The sequence below is a fragment of the Etheostoma cragini genome, chromosome 15 (assembly GCF_013103735.1).
Source record: "Etheostoma cragini isolate CJK2018 chromosome 15, CSU_Ecrag_1.0, whole genome shotgun sequence".
NCBI lineage: Eukaryota > Metazoa > Chordata > Actinopteri > Perciformes > Percidae > Etheostoma > Etheostoma cragini.
Window position 1 is genome coordinate 652,177 of NC_048421.1, and position 8,891 is coordinate 661,067.

The following is an 8,891-nucleotide window of genomic DNA, read 5'->3' on the forward strand; positions in this document are numbered from 1 at the left end:
GCACCACCCTGGCCTCCAGCATCACCCTGGCCTCCAGCATCACCCTGGCCTCCAGCACCACCCTGGCCTCCAGCATCATCCTGGCCTCCAGCACCACTGTGAGGAATCTTGGAGTTATCTTTGATCAGGATTTCATGGATCACGTTTTTTCACCTACGTAATATTGCAAAAATCAGGAATATCCTTTCTAAAACTGATGCAGAAAAACTAGTCAATGCATTTGTTACTTCTAGTCTGGATTACTGCAATTCTTTGTTATCAGGCTGCTCGAAAAAGTCCATAAGGACTCTTCAGCTGATCCAGAATGCTGCAGCACGTGTTCTGACAGGAACCAGGAAAAGGGACCACATCTCTCCTGTTTAAGCTTCTCTACATTGGCTTCCTGTAAAATCCAGAATAGAATTTAAAAACCTTCTTCTCACCTACAAAGCTCTTCATGGTCAGACACCATCTCATCTTAAAGAGCTCATAGTACCTTACAACCCTACAAGAGCATTAGGCTCCCAGAATGCAGGGTTACTGGTGGTTCCTAGAGTCTCTAAAAGTAGAACGGGAGCCAGAGTGTTCAGCTATCAGGCTCCTCTCCTGTGGAACCAGGTTCCAGTCTGGGTTCTGGAGGCAGACACCGTCTCCCCGTTTAAGAGTAGGCTTAAGACTTTCCTTTTTGACAAAGCTTATAGTTAGGGCATAGAATTGAATAGTGTAAGGGAGTGAGGAGTCGCAGCGTCCGCCTAACCCGGCCCACCTGCTTCTAGTCATAGTTGTCAGATTTATCTATCATATAATCAAGAATATAATAAAACTAGAGGGAGGCAGGGCATACAGCCCGATTCGGTTGGGGAGAGTTCTAGCCTGACCAGGCTCCTCTCTTTACCCTGTCTCTCTTGGTTTTGCTGTAATAGTTTTAGACAGCTGGGGACTTTCTTCGACACACTGAGCTCCTCTCTCCTCTATCTTTCTATCTTTCCATTTATGTGCATCCATGTCCCAGAAATGCTTGTTACTAACCTAGTTACTAACCTACGTACTAACCTAGCTCTGGGGAGTCATTCCCCGGAGTCCTTATGTTCTTTTTTCCCCAGCATGTTTCCTTGGATCATGGAGGCTCTAAAATCATGGTAGCAGCTGTCGCCATGTTCCCGTTACATGTTCTGCGATGCCAGGTTCATCCTGTTACGCTCTGCTGTGCCCTGCCACTTCCTGCTGTGCCTTGTAATGCCGCACAGTGCCCTGCTTTGCCATGAACTGAACTGATTTGATACTATAAATAAAGTTGAATTAAAATTGAATTGAACTCCAGAGCCAAAATAAAAAAAAATTGTCATTGTCCAAATACATTTGGCCCTAACTGTATATCCGAGTCAAGTTTACGTACTGTGAACCAAGACATTACAATGTTGACAAGATCCTGACCCCTGATTTCCACCAACTGCGGAACGGCTGTTGATCGGCTCCGTACTCCGCCATCCTTCAATACCCACCAGGTTTGGATTTGATGCAGAACAATGACTGACAGCTGAAGTCACAAGGACCCATGAGATCTTGCAAAATCACGTATGATCGCATGATTGTACAAGATGTGGTTTCTATAAACAGAACCACAAAACCTCTGGCCTGTTGACTTCAGGCCTGTCTCCACCCATTATGACATTTTCTAGGTGTAGTGCAGGGATATATGTTCCATCGTGAGCATGGTGTATTTGTTTGTTACATTGTTTGTTCAGTCCACAAAATAATGAGCATACAAAGAAAATAACATCTCAGAATAACTGAACACTAACCTGAGAGTTTCCAGTCTGCAGTGTGGACTCTTCAGTCCAGCCAACAGCTGCTCCACTCCTGAATCCTGCAGGTTGTTGTTACTCAGGTCCAGCTCTCTCAGACTAGAGGACTGGGAGCTGAGAACTGAGGACAGAGCTTCACAGCTTCTCTCTGACAGGTTACAGCCACTCAGCCTAAAGAGGAATCAGCAAAAAATAAGAAATAAATTAATAATAATGGTTGTTTTACCTGAATTAAGATAAACTCCATTTAATCTGGATGGTTGTGTGTGCACGTACAGAGCTTTGTTGAAGGCTTTGACCACTGATAAAAGCCTCAGAAGAGCCTCCTCTGAAGCAGAGTATCTCTTCAGGTCAAACACCTGCAGGTTGTTGTTACTCAGGTCCAGCTCTTTCAGACTAAAGGACTGGGAGATGAGGAAGGGGAACAGAGCTTCACAGCTTCTCTCTGACAGGTTACAGCCACTCAACCTAAAAGGGATATTCAGTCAGTGCATTTAATAATTGATACATTAAGAAAAAAAACTTAGGTAGTGATCATTTCTTTTAATAAAGGTAGAATAACCTGAGAGTTTCCATTCTGCATTGCTGACTCTTCAGTCCAGCCAACAGCTGCTTCACCCCTGAATCCTGCAGGTTGTTGTTACTCAGGTCCAGCTCTCTCAGACTAGAGGACTGGGAGCTGAGAACTGAGGACAGAGCTTCACAGCTTCTCTCTGACAGGTTACAGCCACTCAGCCTGAAGAGGAATCAGGCATACTATACAAAATTACAAACGTTTATTTCTCTCTTAATTATGCAAAACTCTACTTAATATGGATAGTTGTGTGTGCACTTACAGAGCTTTGTTGGAGGCTTTGACCACTGGCAGCAGCCTCAGAAGAGCCTCCTCTGAAGCAGAGTATTTCTTCAGGTCAAACACGTCCAGATCGTCTTCTGATGTCAGTAATATGAAGACCAGAGCTGACCACTGAGCAGGAGACAGTTTATCTGTGGAGAGACTTCCTGAACTCAGGGACTGTTGGATCTGCTCCACTAGAGAACCATCATTCAGTTCATTCAGACAGTGGAACAGATTGATGCTTCTCTCTGCAGACATATTTTCATTGATCTTCTTCTTGATGTACTCGACTGTTTCCTGATTGGTCTTTGAGCTACTTCCTGTCTCTGTCATCAGACCTTGTAGGAGAACCTGATTTGTTTGCAGTGAAAGACCCAGGTGGAAGCGGAGGAACAAGTCCAGGTGTCCATTTGGACTCTGTAAGGCCTTGTCCACAGCACTCTGGTAGAAATGTGGTAATTTGTTGCTGAACACTTCAGTCCACCAGGATGTTTGTTCTTCTGCCAGCAGGTTGACTCCAGAGTTGGTGAAGGTCAGATGGACATGAAGAGCAGCCAGAAACTCCTGAACACTCAGATGGACAAAGCAGAACACCTTGTCCTGGTACAGTCCTCTCTCCTCTTTAAAGATCTGTGTGAACACTCCTGAGTACACTGAGGCTGCTCTGATATCGATGCCACACTCTGTCAGGTCTGATTCATAGAAGATCAGGTTGCCTTTCTGAAGTTGCTCAAAAGCCAGTTTTCCCAGAGACTCAATCATCTTCCTGCTCTCTGGACTCCAGTGTGGATCTGTCTCAGCTCCTCCATCATACTTTATGTTCTTCACTTTGGACTGAACCACCAGGAAGTGGATGTACATCTCAGTCAGGGTCTTGGGCAGCTCTCCTCCCTCTCTGGTCTTCAACACGTCCTTCAGAACTGTAGCAGTGATCCAGCAGAAGACTGGGATGTGGCACATGATGTGGAGGCTTCGTGATCTCTTGATGTGTGAGATGATTCTGATGGCCTGCTCCTCATCTCTGAATCTCTTCCTGAAGTACTCCTCCTTCTGGGCGTCAGTAAACCCTCTGACCTCTGTCACCATGTCAACACACCCAAGAGGGATCTGATTGGCTCCTGCAGGTCGTGTGGTTATCCAGAGGCGAGCAGAGGGAAGCAGTTTCCCCCTGATGAGGTTTGTCAGCAGCACACCCACTGAGGTGGACTCTGTAACATCAGTCAGGATCTTGGTGTTGAGGAAGTCCAGAGGAAGTCGACACTCATCCAGACCGTCAAAGATGAACACGACCTCTTCAAACCTGCAGATTCCTGCTTCTTTGGTTTCACTAAAGAAGTAATCAACAAGTTCCACCAAGCTGAACTTTTCCTCTTTCAGCACATTCAGCTCTCTGAAGGTGAATGGGAATGTGAACTGGATGTCCTGGTTGGCTTTGCCTTCAGCCCAGTCCAGAGTGAACTTCTGTGTTAAGACTGTTTTCCCGATGCCAGCCTCTCCCATTGTCATCACGGTTCTGATTGGTTCATCTCTTCCAGGTGGGGTTTTAAATATGTCTTCTCGTCTTATTATTGTTTCTGGTCTGTCTGGTTTCCTGGATGCTGTTATAATCTGTCTGACCTCATGTTCATCGATGACCTCTGCAGCCCCTCCCTCCATGAGGTAGATCTCTGTGAACATCTGACTCAGAAGGGTTGGGTGTCCTGCTTTAGCAAGGCCCTCGAACACACACTGGAACATCTTATGTAAGTTGGATTTGACTTTTTGCTGGCAATCAGCAAGAATCTCTGAATGAATGAAACAATGAAATCAATGAGGGTATGTACTGGTGAATGTGAGGGTGCACATTTCTCTATTCGATGAATATATTCAGCCCATTTGATGACTAGGTCCTGAATATGTTAACTACTGTAAAATGATTTTAGTAATCCTAAAAAACAACTTATATGTTGGGGGTCCCCGTCATACATCTAATAACTCTTCATTGTCCAAATAAACCAGAAGGTAAATGTCTTAATTACAGAGGGAATTAACATTGCCCAAGCAGTATCTTCCAGTGGCATTAGTGTGTGCAACCAGCAGATCGCTGACACTTTAAATGTAGTTTCTCTTGTGGCTGTTTGGTAGTTGTTGTCATTAGAACTTATAGATAGTTTTAGATAAGAGTGAGACATTGGTAACAAAGGTAATGTTTGTTAAAGGCTGTGATATCCAAGTCTGATCTTTGTTAGATCCTTTTTGTAGGATTTGTAGGATTTTCCTGATGATTATGTCTTACCTGCTGGATCTGAGATGATGTTTGTTAAATTCTGCACCAGATCCTTTTGATTGATCTTTACTAAAACTATTCTGGTCACTTTAATAGTGTTGATACTGTAGGTCTGGAACATCACATCCACCGTGTTCACCCTGTTCACATTCTCCAGTTTACTCTTTGGGATTGCTGGGAAGTCTTTTAGGACTCCCTGCAGGTACCACTTAAATTTTTCAAAGTCGTCGGTTCCCAGATCTTCTAAAATTCCCAAGACGACTTCTTGAGGCGACTCCATCTTTTATCCCTGCAAAGATCCATAAAATACCAAACAGAACACCATCACTTGACAGAGATTCTTGAGGGAGTTTAAAAATGCTCAGATCATCAAAACAGACCAGTTTTGTAGATTATGTTGTGACAGTGTAAACATAAATAATTCAAGATTAATTCATGGATCATTATATAATCCTAATTAATAAACCAAAAGTAAAGATCTTGCATTAATTCTACTGTCACACTGACCCATGCTGATCTGGATCAGAATCAGAATCAGAAATACTTTATTGATCCCCGAGGGGAAATTCTGTGTTGCAGTTGCACAAATAGTACGAATAATCAAGTAGAAATATAAATAAAGAAATGTGAGGAGTGTGGATATGTACGGTATTTACACACTTAGAGTCCAAGAATCACACACGTAAGAAACAAAAAGACTGTTAAAAAGTTAAAGTAAGAAAACTGTGAAGAGATTTCTCTCTTCACGTTCAAGATGGCTCAAGAGATGACACGGGACACCAAGCTACTTTGTACAAAGGGCAACCTGCTCGGCTGAAACAGCCAAGAGCATCGCGCCGAGACAGTTCCTTGTTCCTTTATTTATAGGTTGATACAAACAGAATAGTGTGTGAGTGTGTGTGTGTGTGTGTGGTATCAGTCCTAACCGGACTGATACAAACAGAATAGTGTGTGTGAGTGTGTGTGGTGTCAGTCCTAACCGGACTGATACAAACAGAATAGTGTGTGTGAGTGTGTGTGGTGTCAGTCCTAACCGTTTGGGCCTTCGTCCTTGTGCTTTAGTGAGATACATGTTTCAATAAAAGAACGTGAGATACATGTTTCAACAAAAAGAACATCCTGTGAAATGCTGCATAAGCTTTTATGAGAACAGAGTGTGACAATCACCCCTATATTGCTACACAGCCAAGCAGTTGAATATAGTACATCGAATATATCTTATAACAAAGACGAAAGACGGAGAAACTGCAACAGGCATCATGCTGACCTCAGCCTTTCGTCTGCAGAGGAACAGCATCATTTCTCATTGGCTCTTGTCTCTGTGACATCATTGTCAGGTGAATGCATCACCTGCTACTGTAGTTCCACTCTTTTACTACTACTACTACAACTACTCGTCTATCTCTTTAGACGTTTGTCAAACACACCTCTGTAGCCCCAAAATGCTGAGAACACCCCTTTAAAAGTTAACTCATTCTTTGAATGGATCAGGGAGCGTTTGGTCTTACACTCAAAATTAACTTTTTCTTCCACCAGCCAAATAGCTAGTGAATGTTCAAATTTTACGAGCCACTGAGTAGATTAATATGTTTTTTTGGTTGGTGAGTGAAGCAAATCTACCAGCCGCTTACATATTTGACCATTATTTGGCTGGTAGATGGTGCTAATTTGGAACCATGCTTACCATTCCTACATTTATGTATCAAATGTTTCCCTAATAGCACCAAAGTATCGAGAACAAAACCTACTTCTGTCACACACACAGACACACACACACACACACACACACACACACACACACACACACACACACACACACACACACACACACAAGGAAGTAGGGGGAAAAGAGGAAGGTGTACTCTAACGGTTTGTGACATGCCTTTCTATATCTGGGAGATCGTTTTAAAAACTTGGATAAAAACTACTACTACTACTACTACTACTACTACTACTGCTAGTAACATGTGTCTGCTGTTAATCGGTGCATCTGTTTGAATAATAATAAACTTTATTCTACAGCATTTTTCTTAATGTTACTGTTGTGAATCTGTTGTGAAACTAAACAAAGACTTACATCTGTTTGGATTGGTATTATAAATTAAAGGGGGAGGGGGGGGGTGGTAATAGCACTAACACAGTAACTTGTACTAACACAGTACGTTGACTGTGTGTTTTGGTACTTTTACTGCAGTACAGGATGATCATTGGAGACCCCAGATTTATTCCTGAGTGTTCAGAAGATAAATAATAAGTGAGTTTCAGTAACGTTGAATGAGTTCTGGATTGTCTTCACACTAACAGATCGCCTTCAGTCCGGTCTGACTTCGTCAGCAGAGCTACATTTTTTGTTAAATATTGATATTGAGTAAGCGCCATAATGTTTAGCGTGGTTATCTCCCGTTATTGGAAGCAGCTGATCCCGAACACGGTGGCTAACGGCTAACTGTTACATCCGAGCTGAACTCTTCTACACAAACACATCGTCACAGTTTGATGAAACTTAACAGATCAGAAATTAGCTGAAAAGTGTCACTTACCAAAGGTTTAACCTGGAGGAAACATATCTGCGTCACAACACAGGAGGAAGTTAAAGTAAACGGCTGCTGACACACACACACACACACACACACACACACACACACAGCAGGAAGTATGTTGTAATATAACTGAGATTGGGAGATGCCTGCATCTGGGAGCTCTTTTTTTTAAATGTGATAAAAACTATATTACTATTTTATGTTCATGGCTCTAAGGCTGAGACTAAAATATTACTTAATGTAATAAGTATGCTAAACACCTACTATATACCTATATATACAGATGGGTAATATATACTTCATGTTTACACAGATTTACAGATGATTAAGGAATGTCAATAGGAAGTTGTTTTATTATTGTTATTGTTATTATGTAATATTGCAATCTATCACATAATGACACATGTATTCAGATGTAGTCAGACAGTTTTATCCATAAGGAACCCTATTGTGTGTGTCTGTGTGTGTTTGTGTTTGTGTGCATGTTTTTGTGTGTGTTTGTGTGTGTCTTTGTGTGTGTGTGTGTTCATGTGTGTGTGTGTGCATGTGTTTGTGCGTGCGTGCGTGTATGTATGTTTGTGTGCGTGTTTGTGCGTGTGTGTGTGTGCATGTGTTTGTGCATGCGTGTATGTATGTTTGTGTGCGTCTTTGTGCGTGTGTGTGTGTGTGTTTGTGCGTGTGTGTGTGTGTGTGTGTGTGTGTCTATGTGTCTGTTTTGTGCATGTGTGTAATGCAATTGGAACCGTATATGAAAAGGGAGTTGTGATATAGGGGGACAGTTAAGAGAGTTACACAGTATGTTGTGCATGCTGTTGGGATGTTGCTGCTCTTACATTAAGCGTTACTTCTTCATCACCCTTGCAGTTACTCCCAACGTTCAGATTCCCCAATCGTAATCAAACACACAAAAACAGAACAATTTGCACAGAGTGATCAAACAAAATAACTTAAGAGGAAACCGTGTCAACTATAAAAAACCTAAAGGGTCGTGGTTTGGGGTTTTGTGTTGGATTCCTCTTCTTCTGTCTTTAGGCCCTGTCTTGTGTATGTGTCCCTTCTCCTCGGTCTCGTGCTGTCTCGTGTTCCCCTGAGTGTCTGCTTTTTCTGTTTCTTGTTTTATTTTGAAGTCTGGTTTTTGTCTCGTCTCGCTTCTAGTTGTACTTCTTGTGTCTTCCCGCTCTTGTGATTACCTGATGTTTTCCACCTGATTCCCTGCTCTCTGGTCACCTGTCTCTCGTTACCTCGTTACCTCGTTACCTTGTTACCTCGTTACCTCGTTACCTTGTGTATATAATGTTTGTTCTTCTCTTGTCAGATCCTTTTGGTCGCGTCCACATTGTCGTGTCCCCGTTCCTGTCCCGTTCCTGTCCCGTTCCTGTCCCTGTCCCCGTTCCTGTCCCCGTTCCTGTCCCGTTCCTGTCCCGTTCCTGTCCCGTTCCTGTCCCGTTCCTGTCCTGTTCCGT

At 42.9% G+C, this 8,891-nt stretch overlaps 1 protein-coding gene and 1 long non-coding RNA gene across 2 annotated transcripts in view; one reads left to right on the top strand and one right to left on the bottom strand.

The window, feature by feature from the left end:
- Positions 1–8,891, bottom strand: part of LOC117958237 — an 859,617-nt gene that overhangs the window by 580,454 nt on the left and 270,272 nt on the right. The window lies entirely within an intron of this gene.
- On the top strand, positions 2,968–4,927 carry LOC117958302. Its single transcript, XR_004659675.1, has 3 exons — positions 2,968–3,077; positions 3,146–3,148; positions 4,912–4,927. It is a non-coding gene; the product is annotated as an uncharacterized LOC117958302 (long non-coding RNA).